Source organism: Ursus americanus, chromosome 2 (assembly GCF_024610735.1).
Source record: "Ursus americanus isolate L20-20 chromosome 2, mUrsAme1.1.p, whole genome shotgun sequence".
Lineage (NCBI taxonomy): Eukaryota > Metazoa > Chordata > Mammalia > Carnivora > Ursidae > Ursus > Ursus americanus.
The window spans coordinates 61,865,010-61,888,664 of record NC_142128.1 but is presented as its reverse complement, the minus strand read 5'-3'; positions in this window follow the sequence as shown (position 1 = coordinate 61,888,664).

The following is a 23,655-nucleotide window of genomic DNA, read 5'->3' as shown; positions in this document are numbered from 1 at the left end:
TAAAACATCTCCCCTTTCAACATCTCTACCATTATTACCTCTCAATATTAAACTGTCTCTTAAGTGAAAATACTGACCCAGAGTAACCATGCGTTCTCCGTTGTGGTGGCCTCTGTAATTATGATATCCAATAGTTAACAGCTGTCTGCTCTAAAACTAATAAATAGTTCAGAGCTAGAAGAGTTAGAGGCAGCAAATAAAATTAGTCTCAGGGTTTTTCTTCAGTGAACAAACATACACAGTTTTGCATTTCACCAACATACACCATTCTTTTTGAGATAGAATTTAAAAGGAGATTACATGCTCACTGACTTGATCTCCTTTCATTCACTAACACAGGTAAAAATACATGTTACTGTTTTTAAGGAAGTGAGGGTTTTCAGTAGGTTCTTATATTTCAAAAACTGCAGTTAATTTCTGTATGTTATCTTGAACACAGAGCATGATTGTTTTCTCAGCTAGCAGATTAAATTTAATGACTATTAACGGCAGGGCCATTAAAGATGCTGTTTGACTATAACCTTCAGTCATATGAATAGTGATTTTATTTGGTAACAACATTAGAATAGTCACTTCACCTTTAATTAGATTTCCCAGAGTATCCTCAAATAGATGACACAGAACTAATCTATCTGGAGATTATGGCTTAAATTTCAACTGTTCACTCTGATATGGATGTGCAGATTTCTTAAGCCAATTCTGCTCTTGTTGTTCAGTGTTTCTGTTCTACAAATTGTTAAATATTATTAGTACAACCCTAGGTTCAATTTCAATGATCCAGTCATTTTGTGTACTTTTACTAGCCGATTATTCATATACTGAAATATCATTGACTAGCTGTGCAAAATGTAAATGTGTTGCTCTTTGAAGAGACTATTAATCAACAACTTGCTTGAACTTTTGTATCCCTAGGCAAGAGGAATTCTAAAATGTGTAATAAAATATCAAAGAACATTTTCAATGACAGCTCTGGAATCAGTAAATATGGAAATTTGGGAGGTATGTCAGACATGACACACAGAATAAGAGAAATGTATTTAAGTCTGTTCCAATAGTCCATATGCAGAATCCTATATTCACTTTTAATTCTTGTTTCTTTTGCATCTGCTGTACTCAGGCAACTTTTAGCAAATTTTACTTTTTCCGCTTGCCTAGAATTAGGCCAGACTTCCATAATCCCATCACCATCATCTTAATCCTATTCGTGGTCGCTCTGTATCTTGATCTCCATGGAAGAATCCATTTAATAAGTTTCATTGATAACAGTTCTTATCGGGCCCCCTACTTAAGCTGGATACAGTCCTTAAATCCATTTAAATCATGGCATTTCCCAGCCTCAGAAAATAGGATATTTTAAAATCATATTTAAACTTTTAACCCAGCTGTTTTAGGTATTTCAGAAGTATTCTAGCCCTATCCCACCAATCTTAATTCACACATACCTTCAAACATAAGTTATTCATTCCAGTAAATCTCTCAGATCAGTGTCCTCGATGTGATCAACATTTGCCACGTCACTCTGGTCTTCACTATTTGTTCTTGCTTTAGTCTTGCCTAACCTTTCCCTATTACTCTGTTTATTCAAATCCTTACATTCTCAACCTTTTTGGTTTAAGAATTCCTAAATAAGTGGGCTTAATATAATTGATATTTACCATTTTAGAAGTTAAAACTAGAAAAAAATTATTAATGCATTTTAAAGAAACAATGTTAACCTATTATATGTTTCATAAGTAACAGTCTTTTATTTAAAAAAAAGATACTTTTCAAAACCTTCCAAAGTTAGTGATAGGAATGTCACTGTTTTACATTTTTCAAATCTCCTTAATGTCTGGCTTACTAGCAGACAGCTAGATTCTGCTATCTACTTATACATTTGATTTGTTACACTGCGTTGTTTTGGTCGTGTGTAAAAAGCTCACACAGATATGTCTTAGGAAAAGGAAAAACCTTGCAGATCTCCTGAAATATTCTTAATACCCCTTAAAGGTCCTCAAATTACATTTGGAATTTGCTACTTGAAGTTCTTAGTTAAGACTCATTCCCTCTATATGTTGATACATTTTTTTCTGAGCTCTTGAAAACATTAATGCATGCATGGATACAATGTCATTGAACACATATTTAAGATTTTTATTTCCTTATAATGTATGCCATGATTTTCTGAAGTATAAAGTATATTTCATTTATATTTCCAAGTGAAGCGGTACATCATAACGCTTCAGTACCAGCTCTCTGAAGCAAGATGTCCAGGCTCCATTCCAGTCCTTAATCAGCCATTAACTAGCAATAGGGTAAGTTTCCCCACCACTCTGCGCCTTATAATTTTCATATGTAAGAAAGAAATTCTAGGGGTGCCTGGGTGGCGCAGTCGTTAAGTGTCTGCCTTTGGCTCAGGGTGTGATCCCAGCGTTCTGGGATCAAGCCCTGCATCAGGCTTCTCAGCTGGGAGCCTGCTTCTTCCTCTCCCACTCCCGCTGCTTGTGTTCTCTCTCTAGCTGGCTCTCTCTGTGTCAAATAAATAAAGAAAATCTAAAGAAAAAAATTCTAATAGTTCCTCCTTACCCTACAGTCGTTTTGAGATTTAAACTAGTGTGTATGTGTGCACGCACACATAAAGACAGAGGCATATACACAGATATACACACACAGAAACACACACGTAACTGAATTGCTTTTACTACTCTTGTTTTCTTTTGTTTTCCCTAGTATACTAAGGAAATTATGGTATGACGTTCAGAAGCAAAATATCAACTATATTATGTTTTAAATCACATCTCTAGTAATATATTTTTTAATATTTTTAAAAGATTATCTATTTATTTATTTTGCAAGAGAACACAAGCAGGGGAAGTGGCAGGCAGAGGCAGAGAGAGCAGGGATCCCTACAACACAGGGCTCAATCCCACGACCCTGGGGCCATGACCCGGGCCAAAGGAAGACGCTTAACCAACTGAGCCACTTAGGTGCCCACTACTAATATTTTTTTAAATTATGAAAATCAGAAGCTAATATTCACAGTACATGAAATTTGGAAGAGAGACAGAATTTTGAAATATATCCATCTTGCAAAATTGTAAAAAAAAATGGAGCCATTTCTGCACAATTAGGTGATTATCTCTTTTAACTTAATCATAGTCAAATAGATTATTTTAATGAGCCTTTTATTAACGGGGTCTATCCTTCCTATTCCCTCTGTCATATTCATCTGTCACATGTATCAAGTTCCTAGGATAACTAAGAAGTTGCCTAGAAAAAAAATATTTATGTTGATAATGTACAAGTTAGAAAATACATTGATTACACCACCCATTCAATAATTAAACTTTGAAAAAATTAAATAAACCACCCAAGTATCTCAAACATTTAAGGTTAAATGTTCAAATTGTTGACATGCTTCAAAAATGTTGTTTTGGGAATTAAAAGTTTGGAAAAAGTTCATAACTTTATTAATAAAGCTGAAATGGGGGGTGCCTGGGTGGCGCAGTCGTTAAGCGTCTACCTTCGGCTCAGGGTGTGATACCGGAGTTCTGGGATCAAGCCCCACACCAGGCTTCTCCACTGGGAGCCTGCTTCTTCCTCTCCCACTCCCCCTGCTTGTGTTCCCTCTCTCGTTGGCTGTCTCTCTCTGTCAAATAAATAAATAAAATTTAAAAAAAATAAAGCTGAAATGGTGTCCTAGGTGTCTCCCAGTTCACCCCAACATGCATCTACACACACGCACTCCCCTCTCACCATCGTACCTCAAAGTATAAGAGATTAGGTCCTTTAAATAGGTCCATCAGCCTTTTTTGTGATAGGTGCCTCTCAGGTCTTCCCAATATATAGGACAGCCTTCGTTATATACTGTGACAGTTAAATAGCGGCTTTATGAGCTACTGTTGCCAGGGATGTTTAATGTGCTTACACAGAATATGTCATGGTTCAACAAGAGGCCCACTTTCATTTCATAATATGAACAAAAGTGAACCTGACAAGTAAATAAACTGTAAACCAAGCCTCTTTCATCCAGGCAAGCACAGGGAATACAATGGGCCAGGAAAACTCTCCTGGGGGAAAAATTTGCTCTAGAACAGTAAAAGTCTTCCCTTAGCTTACCTAACCTTCAAACTCCAATCTATCCAACTGAATGCTGCCTGTACTTGCTAACTTTAATACTGTTAAATAGGTCTTGTCCATGCATCTATTTTGAAAGGTAACTTCTCAATGAGATTTTGTAGCTTTCTGAATATATACATCAGTTCTCTCAAGACTGCCTGTGTACTGAATTAATTATTTTTAATGGCTGGTGATTTAAAAAGAAAAGAGCTAATTTTTTGAAAGCTGTTGTCTTCAAGGAAAAGGTAGAATAAAAATAATGTACAATGATAATGATCGCAGTAAATCAAAGAAATGCTTAAATTTCCTTCTTACATACTCAAATGGTATGGGACACTGAAACACAACCAATAAAACTTCTTGAAATCAGGAAAATAGTTTTTAATTGTTATATTTTAGTTATCTGTATAAATAGTACCCTATAGCATTGTGTTAAAGTGCATTACTACATTTAGTCAAGTTATTTTTAAATAAATCAAGGCAATTTGGTGATTAAACTTTAGCCGATCCATCCATACATGCAATAAACGTCCAGAAATATTTTACCCTTAATTTTCCATAGCATTTTTCTCAGATAACAAATTTAGTTTATAATATTATAATTATAAATGATGCAGTATCAAGATGAAAATAGAGTACATGTGACTTAATATCATATAAAGCATGTGAATTCCTTCTACAATGTCCAAAAAAAAAAAAAAAAAAAAACAAACAACCAACAAACAAACGAAGAACCTTCCATTGATCTCAACTCTATCTCCATGAAAATTTGTTCTCATTGCTTCAAATACTGGATAATACAGGGGTAATACAGGATAAACCAAGTTCCCTTTGAATAGATTTTTAAAAACACATTAATTATAGCAAAATATACACAAGTTTTCATGTAATGATTTCAAAGACAGTTTCTTCTATGGTGAATGTATTTATGTAAGAATGATTTGTTTTAAACTACATATATTGCAACATTCGATTATATATGACAAAATACATTCTACATCTGCCAATTGCAAATAATTCTTGAGTTATGGCATTCAAAGCCAAGAGGGATTTAACACAAAATATTTATAAGGAGACGAAAGAATGGTTCTTCATGACTAGGAACAATCATAATTTTATCTTACTCTTACATCAACTGTCTAGGTATGGTTTTTAAGTTGCTTTGTTCTTAGTCTGCTTATATGTTTCTAAGTTACCTACTCCCTTCTTTTCTGTAACATGCTGTGGGTATTACCTGTGTGTCAGAGATTTCGAAAGTTAGACTAGCATCTCAAGTTTCCAGTTCTGTTCACCTCTCTCTATTCCATCACTTCCCTGCCCCCACCCCAAATTTTCCTTGACACTTTCCCATTATCCTTATCACTCATAGTCTCAGATAAATGACTGCAAATTCCAATTTATATTTATATTAATGAGGCTTGCTCAATGTTTATTTTTCCGCATACATTTTAAAAATTAAATTCCTAATCATGATTTTACAAAATCTGAACTCCTTCAATAATGTACTCTCTGATTTTTTTTCTTTTCTTTGTCAGCAAAAGCTATTTCAACCTACTATGAAAATAATCTAAAAAATTAAAATATTAATAGTAATAATAATAATGAGAGCCACACAGCCCACTGGCACTTTTGCCAGTTGTCACTCTGAAGGTGTACAACACCAAGAAAATATTCTGCTCTTGCAACATCTATGGAATTGAAGAAGCAAATTTCTTCCTAGTCTCGGATTACTTAGCTGCAACTTTGAAATTCTAACAAATGATCATAGTATTTGCTTCAGAACCACCTATTTTTTACTCAAATCAACATACACCTCTCGATTGTTTCTCACACATAAGATTTCTATAGACAAGTGAAACAGCTATGTCGTTAAAGAGGAATTACTGAACTTCCAAAAGGAATATTCCAGATTTTTTTTTCTTTTTAAAAAGTGCTCCCATTTTTGTTCCAAACATTCTGGATTTAATTTCATAGGCTTAAATCAATTCCACAAAAGTAAGAAAAAGAAAAATCAAAAGCAGAGGCACGTACTTCTGGGTCAGGCCACATTGGAAGAGCTTGACACATCAAATAGAAGAATATATGAGTCATTGGAAGCCTGCAAGGTTAATTAAGGAAAAGGTTAAGAGACACACAATAATGTGAATTCAAAAGATAATACTAAACAAATGATCAGGCAAAGAAAATGGACAGCCAAGGGAAAGATCTAGGCCTTCAAACAGATGAGGCCGGGAGGAGTTGAAGAAATTCAAAGAACTGCTGGTTTTGATCTTCTCAGTTACCAGTGAGGCAAAAACATCTACATGTGTGTAAAGTGCCTGAAAGAAGATGAAGGGTTTTTGAGAAGTTAAAAGAACCTAATTGGTACTGTAGAAAATGTGAAAAGCAGCCAATTAGGAATAAATAAAAAGATTGCAGAATAGGGTTGAATACCTAGCTAGGGTTAGAAATCATAAATTTTGATGAAGCAATTAGCACTACTATACGATTTTTCTCTTCAGGCCTTGACTGTCCAGGGGCAGGGACATAAGCTGGTGAAGGGTCATTCAGTGGGAATGAGGGAATCCAAAGAGAGAAAGCACGAGAGTTGTTATAAGGTAGGTTGTTTTTAGTGTCTTAAGTCATTCTTCAGGTGATTTAGTGGGTCTTTAGACTAGTACTAATAACTGAATTTTTTCAAAGTGTCCACTATATGTGAACCTTGTATTCCACAATTCACATTATCTCCTTTAGGTCCTAAGGAGTCAGTGGAGGGGTTAACACCCTTTTTAGACATGGCTACACTGAGTTTGGAAAGGTTAATCTGCATTCCAAAGTGAAGCAGTAACTGAGTGGCACATCCTGATTCCAAAACAAATTTACTTAATGCCACAGCCCATGATTAGACAATTATGTTCTCTGGCTCTTCTTGAAACTTTATATGTTGACAATCTCAAGACCTGGCTTTAAAAGCAAGGGTGTACAATGAATTGAGAGGATGCCTTTGTACAGGCGTGTTCAGTTTGTGAAAATTCAGCTAGCTAGCTACATAATTCTGATAGGTAGACTTGTCCAAATGTATTTTATACTTTCATATAAAGCAGTAAAAGATAAAAAAGCTGAGGTTGACTGGATTTGCCTAAGATGTTCTGAAAGAACTCAGAAGTTCCTTTTTAGTGCCTGATGAGGTACATAACAATTTTTGCTTGTGTAATTAATGTCTTCTCCATGATTCCACTTCTTATTAGATGAATTATTTTGGGTGATATGGTTTACCTCTGTACTCTTATATTATCTTATCTGTAAATGAGGAGTTTAGAATTGTTGAGTTTAATGAGTCTTTGAGCAGTATAATTCTATGCATTTTTTTTCTCCCTTAATTTTGATTTTGAGTTTGCAAAGTTTGGACAAGAATACTTGAGCTCTCATGAGATGTGCAAGGATGTTTCAAGTTTGATTACATGTATTAATCCTGGAAATGTGTAATCATTCTATCATATCTATTAGCAAATAGTCATCCAAGCCTTCTAAAAATAGAACTTACATTTAAGAGAAGCTTAAGTCATGATATCATAATTATACATTTAGGTTCAAATGAAACCAAAAGAGAACTGTCAAACAAAAAACAGAAACAAAATTAATCTGGGCTTAGTAAGGAGTGACTTTATTCAAAAGGATGACTGCAATGTAGAGAAAGGAACAAGTAGAGGAAGAGGGCTAATAGGGAGAATTCTCTGATCATAAAATCCTCAAGTATCTCAAGGGTCATGAAAAATGAGATTTTCTTCTAGAGAGAAGTAAACAGGTTAAAAATAACTGTGTGTGGAGGAGTGGGATGAAAAAATGGTGTGATCAGATAGAGCAAAGAATATTGTACCCTAAAGACAGCTTCTTTTCCAGGAAGGCCTATGAACAAAGGTTGTCTGCGGGTTCTGAATAAGGGTGAGCCAGGGGTTCCTGGGTCTGGGGAAGAGGTGAGTATTCTAAACAAAGTTTGATTAATGAGAATTTTGTTTCCACTGATCAGTGGGACCTAGCAGTTAAGCTAATCATTTATGAAGCAGAGAATGGGAATTTGAAGAATCTATGTTTAGCCCTGTCATAGGTGAACAAAGGGGCCATTCTTGGGTCTTAAGGAAGATATATGAGGAAGGCTGGTTATTTGTAATGAGTGGTTTTCCAGATCACAAGGACTGGGGGATTTCTTAATCTTTGCTGTTTTTCAGATCATTCAAGTAAAGTCACTAATTTTAGAGTGATATACTAATTGGTACATAGACAAAGTCTTTTTGGAGGAATATAATGACAATATATAGGGATATTATAAAAATATATTTTATTATTGAATCCTTATGTTGTACTGACTTGAACAGGAAATGTGGATTCAGCATCTTTTACATAATAACTACAGTGATAGGAAGGGAGAAATGTCTTAGTGTGTATAAGTAGAAGCTGGTATATGTACTAGGATCTTTCAGTAAATATAAAATAAATTCCACACTCAGCAGAGAAACAGAATACAATCAGAATCCATTCTTTTGTTTATGTGAAGAATAAACTGTATTGAAAAATAAGTTTTAAAAATCAGCATTGCATAATTGAAAATGAAATTTCTACTTCTAATTTAAAGTAGTAAAGTGAAATTAATCCATAACTGATTTTATACATACTCTTTTAAGAGCGATATTTAATTTTTAATTATTCAAATAATTGTGTTGTAAAATGTTTGCCAACATACCATCTATTTGCATTTGTTTCCCAAAAAAAAGAGCAGATTAAATAATTTTATCCAGATATTCTTGATATTCCTTGATGTTAATGTCAAACTGAATTAAGACAAAAATATGAATTAGTGATAGGCAGTCATACTCATATTCTGTAGATCTTACACCAAACATTGTTTTTATTTTTCTTTGCTTTTGTTGCTCTAGATTTAATGAATTAATATATTTCTTCTGCATTTATAAAGTAGTTCTTGGTTCTGCTCATTCTTTCAAATGAAGCCCATGGCCTCATTTGAGTATTATATTCACAACTCCTTGTGAAACATTCTGATTTTCCTGGGTCTATCTTCTAAAGATCTTCAAAACATCAGGGAAAATATATCTGCTATGTGAATATATTCATTCCACATATTACCTCCTTGAGTAATAACTTTCATGGTAAAGTAAAATGTATTTATTTGATCAAGAGAACTTAACATCCATAAAGGAGAATATCAAGGGAGATAAATACTTAGCATCTAATCAGATTTGTTAAGTTCCTATAGTGAGTTTTTAACTGTAACAGAAGGGATTCTTCCATTTTAAATATCTTTTACATGCCAAACTCTGCCATATATAAAAGAAATCCTTGCATTTATAGAATAAATGTATTGAAAGAAAGAAAAAGAAAGAAGAGAGAAAGAAAGAAAGAAAGAAAGAAAGAAAGAAAGAAAGAAAGAAAGAAAGAAAGAAAGAAAGAAAGAGAAAAAAGAAAAGAAAGGAAGGAAAGAAGGAAAGGAGGGAGGGAGGGAGATTTGTAATAACTCTGTGGAATTGGAATTATCAATCCCATTTAAATATGGGAATATTTGGGATGTGAGAGGTTATTTAAGTTTAATAACATCATACATTCTGGGAGTCAGAGCAGGAACTCAAATCTAGGCTCTTCCTTAACTCATCCATGTTTTTTTGCCACCAAAAGTGGCAAAGTCTTTTGCTTTCTATACTCATAGCTTCAAATAGACATTTACATTGTATTTGTCAATAAAGTTCACAATAATCATAATATATATTATGTTGAGCATTTTTTATGGGTAGCACTGACTAAGTGCAACACAACTATTTTCTCACTCAATCCTCATAGTCATTGTAGGTTTTTGGTAGTACTGTTATTCTCCCCAATTTTGCAGATGAGAACAAGGCATGGGATTTAAATGCATCCAGATGGCATGCACTGTTAAGTGAATAAGTGAAATTCAAACCCAAGAAGTTTTACTTCACAGTCCACACTAAATTATTATTATTTTTTTAAATATTTTTAAGATTTTATTTATTTATTCGACAGAGATAGAGACAGCCAGCGAGAGAGGGAACACAAGCAGGGGGAGTGAGAAAGGAAGAAGCAGGCTCATAGCGGAAGAGCCTGATGTGGGGCTCGATCCCGGATCCCTAGGATCACGCCCTGAGCCGAAGGCAGACGCTTAACCGCTGTGCCACCCAGGCACCCCTAAATTATTATTTAATAAAATGGCACTACATACAGTGATAAACAATGATCAAAGTAATTGTACAAAGAATAAATATGTGTTGCAACCAGTAAATAACATGGGGATAACAAAGTGTAGAACAGTGATAGAGGGAGCCACCTTGTGCTAAGCTGAACCAAAAATTTCTTCTCCTATGTCATCCAACCTTTTATAAATCTTTTTTTTTAAGATTGTATTTATTTGAGAGAGAGAGAGAGAGACAGAGACAGAGCATGAGCAGGTGGGAAGAGGCAGAGGGAGAGGGAGAAGCTGACTCCCCGCTGAGCAGGGAGCCTGGCCACAGGACTTGATCCCAGGACCCTGAGATCATGACCTGAGCTGAGCTGAAGGCAGACACTTTACTGACTGAGCCACCCAGGTGCTCCTATAAATCTTTTGTTATGAGCATTCTGTCAATATTTTGGTGCACATATGTATGTATCTATGCTTAGGAAATAGCTAAGAATGGAATTGTTGAGGGATAAGTATTCATATATGTATTTATAGGATAATGTGACATTATAAATCATTTAGCATATTGAAGTGGTAATATTAATTTTTATTTTAGATCCAGAAAATGAAGGCCACTGCAGTGGCCCAGCCCATGTCACAAATCTTAACCTAAGTCAGGCTGTACCTAAGAAAAACACCAGTTGAAGAAACCTAACATATACCAATCACAATCCTCCAACTTGGCTTTAAGTACCTTACATCACCCTATATGAGGACCTGCTAAGCCTTACAAGGAAATCACCAACCTCCTAGCCAATCATGGCTTGTTTCCATGTTGCCTTTTCTATTATCCTACGAAACCACTCTTGCCCAAATCCCTAGGAAGAGTGTTCCATTGCTTGTTAGACACTGTACTCCTCCAGTCCATGGATTGTTTTCCCTTGAATAAAGGACATGAAACCCATTACTAAATTGTCTTAGTCTTATCATTTGACAGAAGATTGCTAAGATTTTTTGGTCCACACATTTGCAACTAGCTGTATATTTACCATTTCCTCATAGTGACATGACTGCATTAGAATGTTAATGGGCATCAACATCCAAGAGCAACTGGAATATTATCCAAAATGACCATGTCTGTTGGTATCCTGTTGACAACAGAACACTCATTCTGGGGATCAGAATTATAAGATAATTGAAATTGTGTTTATATGAGCACTGTGAATTTTAACACAAAATATCACTGTGTTAACCCATTTTTATGAACACACTCTACATCCTCAACACTATGCTAAGAGGAAAAGGTACAGGAATGAATAAAATAGACCTATGACGGTTGTCCAGGAATTTGAAGTTCAGTGAGGCAAACATTTTTATTAAATATATAATTTATATTCATGTAGATAATTACATCAATCATTAGAAAAATACAAAAATTTTTGATGGAGAAATATGGACACAATGGAACTTCCTGGGGGAAGGTGGACAAAGTAACTAACTTGGGAGAATTCTCTGGAAAACTGTTTCTCCATGTAATATGTCTTTGATTTGAACGAGGGCTTGAAAGAGATATCTTTAGGTATCATCCAACATAATCTTGTATGTACAGAGAAATGAAAGAAACTACAGTAAAACCTGCATATCATACATTTCTTGTATGTGTCCTTATTTAAGGGAACGGAATTAAGAATAGACGTGAAACCTGAAGGTTCTCCCATTAATTTAATCATTTCAGCTCTATATTATCTCAGAGATATCTGGAAGGCCTACAGAAGTATATTGGATGGTTCTAGATTTCTGTTTCATCAGATTTCCTGGGTTTACTTTCTCAGCTACCTTCTTTATCCCGTTTTGTTGGCTCCTTTGTATCATTTCCTTCCCTCACTACTTATCTGACTCCTGTTTGTAGAAAACAGTATCCATGTCTAATTTTCTAATTCTAAACATTTCAGAGCCTGGAATCCACACCAGAACTTCATTTATTTGTTCCTTTATTTTAAAAACAAGTATTGAGCACTTTCCTCTGTTAGCCACTATGCTAACTGCCATTTAGAAAAAATGAAATACCTAGTCATTCCTGAAAAAACTGGTGGAATCCAAGACACAATTATTAACGCTTACTAAAACTCACTAAAATATGGACAGGGGATTTTTAGCAGATGGATAAGCTGGTGTTATCGAAAACATTAACAGTTTTTTAAATTAATATGTTGTTAGTTAAAACAATATGTATAGAAAGCATCGCAAATCATAGTTGTGTAACTGAATGAATTTTCACGCAGTGGACATAGCCATGTAACCAAAAGGCAGATGCACATATATAGAGAAAGAGCATTTGTAGCTTTGGAAAAACCCTCAATTCTGCTCTCAATCACAACTCATCCTTAGGACACCTTAGATTAGTATTACCTCTTTATGAACATCATCTGTCAATGGAATTATGTAGTATTTATTCTTTTACTTCTATTGCATGTAACAGTAGTTTTTTTTTTTTTCTATTGCTATGATCAATTCATATACATACTTTTTGGTACACACATATATATTTCTCTTGAGGCATGGGTATGCATATCTTCAGCTTTAATATATTTATAGAATGATGTTACAACATCATAAATCATTGGACAGACTGAAGATGACAATTTTTCTAATCCATCTTATAAAAAAAATCATGCCTACACATGATAGGATCACACAGTTCTCATATTAGAGACCCCCCTATATGCTAAAGGAAATCTACTTGAAACTTTGTCTAAGAAGCATGTGTATGAACACTATAATTTTTTCATATATATAGATATATATATACACATATATATGTATATATAATTTTGTTGAAGCTGTATTTAACCAAATATTTTATTTTATGTTACTTCTTTTTACCACAGTTAGTGCCTAGAAACAAAGCATTGTAACAAAGGGAAAATACTACATATGCAATGCCATTTCCTCCCAAAATATGTAGTGATTAAGTCATATAGCATTTCTAGAATCAGAGAAAAGAAGCAGAGCCCATCCCGTCTCCTGCTCCTTGCCTCACCTCTGTCTGGAGAGTGAAACAATTTGCTGCCTCACATTATGCATAGGAACCCTGGCTGTAGAGTTAGCATAGCAATAGACCAGGATAGCAACTGCAGAGGAAGCTCAAAAGAAACTGTAAGAAAGCAAAAATGCAATTACCCAATTTGGAGTCTGACCAGGAGAATGGAAGTAATTCTTTTTTTCACTTAACTTTCAGACACTTTTAATGAACAAATGTTCTTTGTACTTTAGTTTTCCTCTTCTTGCAAAAACAAAACGCAAACATAACCAATACTTCACGTTTAGTTATCTAAAGCAGTCTTCCTTTAATTTAAAATTGAGAGTGTCTGTATGTACAACATACTAAAATTATACTGGCAGGTTTTGACAAGCAGTATATTGAGTGATTGCATATATTCTAAAAGGACAAAAAAACAAACAAAACCTTTTCAAATTAAAATGAATCACAGAATTTTTCTACATAAAAAAGTAAAAGCTGGAAATGGATTTGAGAGTCACAAATATGCTTTTAGGTACCTCATTCTTGAGTTGTGATATGTTCTGATCTTTTACTATTTTCCCTTAACTAATAATAAAGAATTTATGAATTATAAACCCATAAGGAACATGGAATAATCTCAAAAATATTTTTATTGAATAGGCTCTCAACCATAACAGGCTGGCTGCTACAATTTTCTTTTTGCCTCCAATCAGGTTAAAATGGAAGGGGAAATATTTTTGTGATAGTTTCTTTGTTGTTCAAAAAGATTTAATTTGTTAGCAAACTGGTTTTAAGACCATTATTACCTACAGTGTCATTATCTTTAAAACAAAATTAGAAAAATAACTTTGGATTCCATTGGTGGTATTGTAGGATACTGGGTGGGGCTCAGCCACTTACTAGTTGAGTGACCTTGGAGAGGCAGCTCTACAGGTGCTAAAATATTTTTACAAACTGACACAAGTCACTAAGAAAAATGAAGTTGATTTTTCTGGCAAGACCGCTTTGCAGGCAGCAATGTCAATGTTCATAACTTGTGAGATGAGATGATATTCAGGACCTCACTTACCGGTCCTGATTGTGATCAAACCAGTAAGAGAAATGTTCAAACTCTTTCTTTTGTGTCCTTATTCTTTCATCACAAAATCTTCCCAAAGTTCTCTCCAAATGGTCTCACTGATTGTGGCACCCCAAATTACTAGTTATTACTTCTGTAATATTCTTCCTCAGCATGAGATCATTATTATGAGTCTAATGGCTTCTTGCAAGGGAAGTATAGTAGTCACATGCTCAGTTTCTCCATTGCGTCAAAACCCCAACTCTGTATTTTTCTCCTTTCCCTACAGTGGCCAAAAGAATGAAAACAACCCCATACCTAGGTCACCACTGTCTCCTTGTTTGACTTGTGTCTCCCAAGATCTCACTAACCCACTATTTAACTTTACTCTCATTATAGCTACTCACATTCATACATTTATCTTTGCTCATAAAATCCCCTTCTGTATCCCACTTGGAATAATCACTGCCCACTCCACAGACTGGAGTTGAAAAGAAAAATCACATTTGCTAGAGCTATCTAATTTAGACAAAATGGGAACAATTACACAATTATCCAGTAGCAAATAGATATCCATTAGTAAATATCTAGGAGCAAATGTATTCCCAGTTTGTGGTAAGACATTTTTATGGCTTTCATAAAAGGGACTGTGCACCCAATTGTTCATGCCACCAATGTGGTAGCTGTCCTTTGCCACTTACTCTCATTCAACAAATCCAACTCCAATCAACAAATCCTATTTCAACTTCCTAAACACTTCTCAAAACTAATTTACATGGATCCTCTCTGTCAATTTCCTAATCTAAATTTAAGTTATATCTCACCTGAATTACTGCAATAAACATGTAACGAGCCTTCTCACATCCTTTCTCATGGTGCACCGTACATTCATTCTCCTTCAGAAGGATTCTAAAAGTGGTCTCATGGCGATTTCTGTGGAATACATACCCTCACTATGGCTGATCTCAAGCTAACAATGTGAATGTGGAATTAGAAAGAGATGTGCAGATGTGAGCTCTCTGTGAGCCAGTTTTAGCCCCACCGAATTCCAGCCACCACTGTAAGTCTCACATCACATACTGACTGAAAGCTTCTCCGTGGTTTTGCCTCTATGATTCTGAGTGAACTCGCCCCTGTTAATCTCTCCCCTTCACCTCTCCTTTCTCTCTACTCACCAGATACAGTGGATTCACCTCAGTTCTTACATCGTACTGCTCTTTCTCCCAGATTTCCCTACATGGGCTCTTCCATTTGAGTGAACAATGAATGCTCCCACCTACTACTCTAGTAATGTCTGATAATTTAAGGTCACAAATAAAAATGTATTTCTCTGGTAATCTTTTACTTTTGGGATTAGGTCATATATGTTTTCTCTACTCCTAGAGCATCTTGCAGTTCACTATAACATTCACCAAAATGAGTGATTCTTTTGCTTATTTTATTTATTTCTGTATACCATTTTTTTGCTACATGATACCAGCAGTGCCCTCTCCTTTTCTCTGCCATCATTTCTTTGCCAGGTATTGTAGCTCTCACTTAGTAGAGATTAAAGAAATATTTATGAATTACCAAATAGATTTATATATTTGTAAATATATGTGATAATATATATAATTCCCTCAGTATATTACTTAAAAAAATCCTCAAGAATAACTAAAAATGTGATAAATAATACTAGTCGTATTTAAAGACAATGGTTTGAAGACAGAAGAGATTCTCACGATTTGGGTCCTTGTTAAATACTTCTTACTTTGTAACTGTGGTACATTGAATAAGCTCTGAAATGTCTCAATCACAATATTGTGCCAGCTTTATTGTTACAATTAAGACAATACATGGCAATATGGTGTGTTAGCTATGGCGTGCTATATGTGCTTTCATTACCATCATTCTTGTTTCAAAGTGAAGAAGAAAGCACAGACAATTGAAGTGAAAATTCCACATTACAGGTATCATAACATAACAAAAATGTGTATATAAATTAACATTTTGTAGCAGTGTATAATATTCAAATAGCTACGTGATTATATAATTTTATAGGAGTTTAGATACTACAAGGATTTTTACATGTGAACAATAATTTTTCCTCACCATTATATTTTTAACCAATTCATAGCTGTTTATTCTAAAATAGCTATTATTTTAACACAAATTGTTAAAGTCAGTGCAGTGCCAAAACCAGAAACCACTTACAGCCATCAGTCCTTTTTCTCCCAGGAGAGCTATAGTTTCACTTGATCCTTCTTTGACCTAAATCCAATAAAAAAGGGGGGAAAAGTCCCTATGTTCCCAACATGCTGTTACACCACAATAGCTCAGTAATTTATTTGGCTTTAGACTTTGCAAGCTGACCCTCTGCAGTTTCAGCCTTCTAGATTTTATGTATTCAGTTTGAAAAAGGCCATTTTTTTTTCAAAAGAAGCTAGCTGTTAACAGAAAGAAGAGAAAAACAAGATTTATCTTATCCAGCTCCATCCAAAACAAGGTGCTATGCTTTCTGTGACTTCAATTTGACAAGTAAAGCCCTGGGCAGGCATGTAGCATCACTGCTTGTCACTATAAGGCAACAGAGTGGAAAAGATAGTGTAGGAATAAGCAAGTGTAGCAGGTAACTAATTAAGATTAGGGGTCAACAGTGAAAGATTTTCTAAATCCAAGACATTCAATCCTGCCACATCTACCATAATACAAAACATATATAACTGCTATGCAACAAACTCATCTTGGAAAATATACACATTTTTTTTCCTGGAAATCTTAAAATAAAACAGAAGATGAAATGAAAATCTGCAAGTGAGTGAAAAAGACATGTGATAACTCTACCTTTAGTGTACAAGTTTGTTACAATCTGACATCAATATTGATTTGTTCCAAATTAGATCAAATATTCCTGTTCCCAATTCCCAATATTTAAAATGATTCCCTCTCTCTCTCTCATCTCTCCTCCTCCCTCTGACAGCATATGTACATATCTTCATGTTCATATATTTAATATGTGACAGGCAAGACATTACATGGAATCACATGTAGTCTAAGCCCTTCACTGTTAATTTTCCCCCTTATTTCTTTTCCAAAGGAATTTTCTCTGATATTTTTTCATAGTTGCTTCTATCAGTTTCCTCTCTTCTTTTTGTCCTCTCTTTTCTTGTATTTATCCATTGGTCTAAAATTATTTGGGAGATTCTCTTCTGTACCATGATCTTTTATACAGGATATATTGTACAGGGAGGCATCATACAAGAATAATAATTAGCAATTATTTTTTTGAAATCAGCTGCTAAAATTGTGCTAAGAGGTACAGACTAAGAAGCATCCAGTAACTTGTTTTTCTTCCTATCTCTCCATATGTTTTCTCCCAAATCCCGTCATTTCCTGACCTCTACCCCTCATCTTCCAGTATGGAAATTGAGAGATGTTGAAAAAGTAAGACTCTTCTATTACTTGCTCTATTTCTCATTTTTTTTCAGTGAAGTATAATATCATTATCATAGGCCAGCTGACAAGTGCTCAGAAATGAAGATAATATAAACAACATAATCCCTGTCCTCCAGGAAATAACGAGTGGGAAAAACTTACAACTGCTTTACTACATTTTTCCTGACTTTCTTATCATCTCATACTCATCAATATTCCATGAACTTCCCGGCCAGGTTGCTGAGAATTGAAAGTAAAGTTATGCTGCTACCATTTACGACAACTGAAGTTCAGTGCCAGTATATACAAGGTTGAAAAGGAATTACCTGAGCAACGGCAGTGACGTGCAGGAATTCTTTACACACTAGTATATACACATGACCTGCTAACAAAGAATAGCAATTCTGAGCAGAATCATCACACTCATTTTCTCTTTTCTGTAAATGGAGAGTATGACTGATTTATTCCAACACTGTTATTAATAACACCTAGATTGTATTCCCATGTGCAGTTGCCTTCAGTTTATGGAGTTGTCCCTGTTGCAATTCAAAGTTATATTCAGTTTTTGAATCAGGAAGTTACAGATATTTTAGAGTGCCTTGATGTGACTTTTTAAGTCTTAGAGTCCATTATCACATGGCAATGTCAACTTGTGTTCATGTATCATAGCGATTCCATTAGTGTGAGTGTATCTTGCTGGTTTGCAACCTGTGAACTAGTGGTGACCATTTGTCACTGTATTTTAGAAATTTCTTTCAGTTCCAATATTCTTGCCAATTTTGTTCTGCAAATTAAATGGTGGAGGCAGTAATGCTTTAAAAACGGTTTAGGAAATGTAAAAAAAAAAATGATAGTGGATATCGTTTGTAAATTCTAAGTACCACACTCACTAGTAACAGAAAGAAAACGAACATAAAATATAAGCCCATACCAAATTTTTCACAGTGCCAGTAATCTTGTTGCTTCCCTCCTGCATTGCTACCTCCAGGTTTCTCTTGCCTTTTTCCTGCATTTGGCTATTACAACTTCCCTTGTCTACTAGCAAAAACTTAGCCTCTACCTTCATAGATTCTGAGCAGTGCACTATGCATATAACTGAAATACTTTTCCATTAATTTTCCTTATGGGAATGCCAGTACAATGAGTAAAATGACTATTAGGTTATATATTATCTATTATATATAATAGATCAGCCTTACCATAAATCCTATGAATTCAGAGTATGCCATAGCTGTCTTTTCTATTCTTCTAACAACATAAGAAACCTGAGGCATCCAGCTGATAGCATTCCTATCAACAATCATAAAACCTCCAGATCATCAGAGCTCATGATTCTGGAGATCAAGCGACCCATTTTAAAACTGGGCCATCATATGTGATTGAGGGTCACTAACTTCAACCCTTCATAGTAAGATGAGAATTTGGACTGCAGCAGAGCATCTTTCAGGCATGTTATCCTTCAAAAGAATGCTTGTAATTAAAATATAAATAAACAAAAAGAAATTGGGCTGTCCATCATATCAGCAAGCTCTGGATAAGAATAGTGGATGGCAGGACATACCACCTTAAAATATAATCTGTACCCTAGCATGTTTTTTTCTTCTCATCACTTTCCAGCATGTTCTCCAAAGCTATTGCAGTTCAAGTCCAACTAGTGTCATGATATCGTGTAAAACCATACATAAAGTGAGATCAAGTATCTCTTTGCATATTCGTTAGCTGAGAGAGTAAAAAATATACTCAAATACATTGAGTGTATTAGAAATTTGAGAAATCTGATTGTGGATCTTACCTGCGTCTGCTGAGACTCTTACAGCTTCTTTATGTATCATGTATGTTTAGTGATACTGCATTTTTGCCAGGACACAGAAGTACATTCCCACTTCTAAGAGCATGGTGTTCCACCAAAATTAACAAATGGACAAATGGGACTATTCACTGTAATTCTTCTGTTAGGATCTGTTGTAATTCCTCACTACCTTAAGCCAGTCTATCACATGGATTTCAATAATTGTCATTTCTGAGGTTAAGAGAGATGGGGACATTGAGAAACCTGGATTTGCTTAAAAAAAAAAAAGATGTCTCTGATTATGAATTCCTTTAAGAGTGAGCAATTTTTCTAGGTACATGGAAAACAGCTTAGATAAATACTGCCTCCATAATTAAAAGTGTACCACAGCACATGAATCTCTTCGTTAGTGATATATGGTGAATATCACAAACTACTCCCAGTGAATTCCCAGAATGTCAGGCCTCTCTGTTTGTCATAATAATTTCCAAGTCCCTGCTATGCAAGTGTCCTTTCAGTCTGAGGAGTGCTTCCCAACTACTGTTAAAGGATTAGCTTATTATTGTTATTGTCATAATCTTTATATTTATTATTATATTATACTATTGTATTCCATTATATATCATTATCCATTCTAATATATTATGAAATAATATTTTGTATATACTATAATAAAAATGAATTACTACAAGACTGCCAAATACATGCAGAATATAAGCCTTAGTTTTTATCAGTAGATTCAACATTGTCATTCTACAATTATAGAGTTTGTAAGTAAAATAGCAATTCCTCATATGAAATGATTACACATACACTCTGAATAGAAATATCCTTGCTAACATTTGTTATCATCAGTCTTTTTGATGCTAATGCAAGGGTGTGCAGTAGATTTCAACAGCAGCTTTAATTTTTTTATGGTAGCTTTAATTTTTAATTCATATTGTATCATTTGCTTAGGTGTAGCATATTACTAAGAAGGCCATATACTCTAGCTAAATAGTAGACATGTACAGAAGTATGCTAATAAAATAGAGACAGACTTTCTAATATAAAAATAAACCATTTTTATGTTCTATAGTGCTCTAATATAAGTTGTTTTCAAAAACAGCATTAGCTGTTCTATTGGCAGGGGTGGGGGTGATAAATATGCATCCGTGCATTCTCCCCACATAGAATTTATGGATGAAATCTAAATAGATTATAGGCCTAGCTCACATAATTATTATAAATGAAGTATATTTTAATTTCTACAGATCATCTAATAAAGATGTTTGCTCCAATTTTGTAGCATTACTAAGTGCCTCCAGACTGTTCTAGTTATTATGAGAAATAGAAGATTAAGGCATTTCTTGCTGTTTTCTATAAGCCATGTATTAATAGAGAATCCATAAACATTTCAATTACTAAAATGTAAGGCACACCATGATAGTGCTATAAAGCAAGAACCAAACTCTGTAGGAAGTTAGGAGAGATTGCTTTCCATTGGATGAAATAATCTTTCTAGAGTGCTCTGCTGACAGATAGTTTATTTATTTTCAGATCTGGTTGGAGGGAGGAAGTTGAGAACAATCAAAGCTCCGTGATCTTATTCTTAGACTTTTCTAGCCTAGAATTCCCTGTGTTCATCAAAAGGGGAAATACAACTGTATATCTAGAACATAGAATAGGCAGGAAAGAGTTTGGGAATAGGATTTGGGACTCTACTGAGAAAGACAAGTACTAAAAATTGTGTGTGTGTGTGTGTACATGCGTGTGTACACATATTTTTAAAATTTTATTCTGTACACAATGGGAATCATAAGTGTAAGCCTCTATTAGCCTGAACAATGAAGATGTGTCAAAAGGAGAGGAGGACTATAAAATAGCAGCACTATGATTTAATTATTTGTAATCAGTTGGTTGAAGAGAATGTTTTAAATAATTCATCTAAGAAGAGGTGTGATGACAAGGATCATGAAGGAAAATGTAACCTAGGGAGACACAGTGGGGTAAAGTGTTTGGACATGCTGAGCTTATGACAGGAGAAACATCTAGCAGGAAGTTAGAAAAGGAAGTGTGGAGTTCGGAAGAGAGCTCTTGGCTGGGTAAATATGGGAATATGATCATAGAAATGTTAGTTGAAGTACAAAAAGAAAGAGCTTTAAGATAATAAAATACATGTGCTAAGGAAAGAGAGAATTGAGAGCAGTGCTTTCGCGCTGTGTTTTCTGTGAGTGAGTATCAAGGGCAGATGAGTCACTCAAGGAAACACAGAACAAATAAAAAGGTTAGGCACCTCAGGAGATTTAAATAATACAGAAGCCAGGTTATTCGAGGGAAAGAAGAAAGAAAATAACATCTACGTAACCTCTATTTTTACAGGAAAGGTATAGTTTAGTGATTAATATTAGCAATTTACAGAAAAGACTACTGAGAAACAAAGATAGTAAGTATCATTCCTGGGCTAAGTGAATAAAAAAACTGAGATTTTATTCACATTGAATAACCACAACAATGACAACAAAAGAATATCACTGGATAAAACAAAAAACGGATGACTGGTGTATTCGCCAGGATAAATTATAGTATGCTGCACTAACAAATTATCCTTGCAACTTCAGTTATTTAATACCACAAAGATTTGCTTGGTTTTCCCTAACTGTCTCTAGCGTGTTATCAGTGACGGGGTTTGGGATGGTGGGCCCTGATCCACAGAGTCACCTCCAAGTCAATGTAGGCTGTATTATATGGTGGCACCATTGCTGGCAGGGAACAGTTCAGGGGCAAACTTCTTCACGGTCTCTTCTATGCATTGATCCAAAGGTCACACATGTCATTTTGGTACATGGCCCATTCTGTAGAACTCACTGGCAAGTTCTGATGAACTGAAAGGGGACTAGGAAATAACGGAGGAGCAAATGTTCAACGTGAGGAGTTCTGCTGCCTACCTAGATTGCAAAGAAACAATTAGGGTAAGGGACCAAATCAGGATCAAGGACAGTTGAAATTTACTATGTTTACAGATTCAGGAAGAGTAATTTAGAGGAAAGATTCTGAAGATAACAAAAAAAGAAGGGACATATTGATGTGGCAAGATCAGAAATAAGACTTCCCTTTGTGTGTGTGTGTGTGTGTGTGTGTGTGTAAAACAGAAATTAATGTTTTTAATTGCAATAGTCAGTCTCCATTAAGTATCTTTAAATTGGAAGTTTCAGATATTGAAGAGTATCCCTAGCCCATAATAGATAACAGTTATTTTTCAAATAATTAAATGAATCATCTTGTTAAGTTCAAAAGAGGTTTAATGACCTAGTTTCTAGTACTGTTGTACACAAGAAATCAGAACTTCTTCAGAGCTTGGAAAGATGTTTCAAAACTTACCAAGAAAAGAAGGAAATAATCTTATGGGGGTTATAATTTATTCCAATGTATCTCAATCACATTTTTTAAAAAACACAAGTCAAAATATCTAGTGAAATAAGGATCTCTAGGACAACATATACAGTGGCACAAGGACTAAAATTGTATACTCTCTCCAACACAAAGGGGATATTTGAAATTCTTTAAAGCATTAATGAACATTGTTAGGCTTCCAAATAAAAATAAACTGTTCATCTCTCATTTAATTAACTTAAAAATTATTTTTTTTAAATAATGGCACTTACTCCACCCTACTTTCTCTTCCTAAGGATAATAACTAATAATAATTTTTGTATCATTCCTGAAAAGATAAATCAGATATACTTAAAAAGATAGATTTATGCTATTTTTACTTAAGAATATCATTTACATAATTTTCTGTACCTTTCATACAAATATCTTTAAAAATAAAGAAATATGAGTTTAAAATGAGAACTAAAAATATGTTTTTCAAACATGATCTACTATATTGATTTTTAAGTCCAATTGATATTATTCAAGTGCATGCTCATTTTTCAAATGTTGTAGGATCACCATTTACACAATATCATTTATATGATACACTATTTTTTGGTAAATATTACCAAGTTGCAATATAATATACTCTTAGTATTAAAGTACAGAATAAATGCAATATAAATGCATTCACTTGAAACTATCAAGCTATTTATTTCCATTTCAGAAAACTTACATAGCAAAGAATAAAATTATTTGGG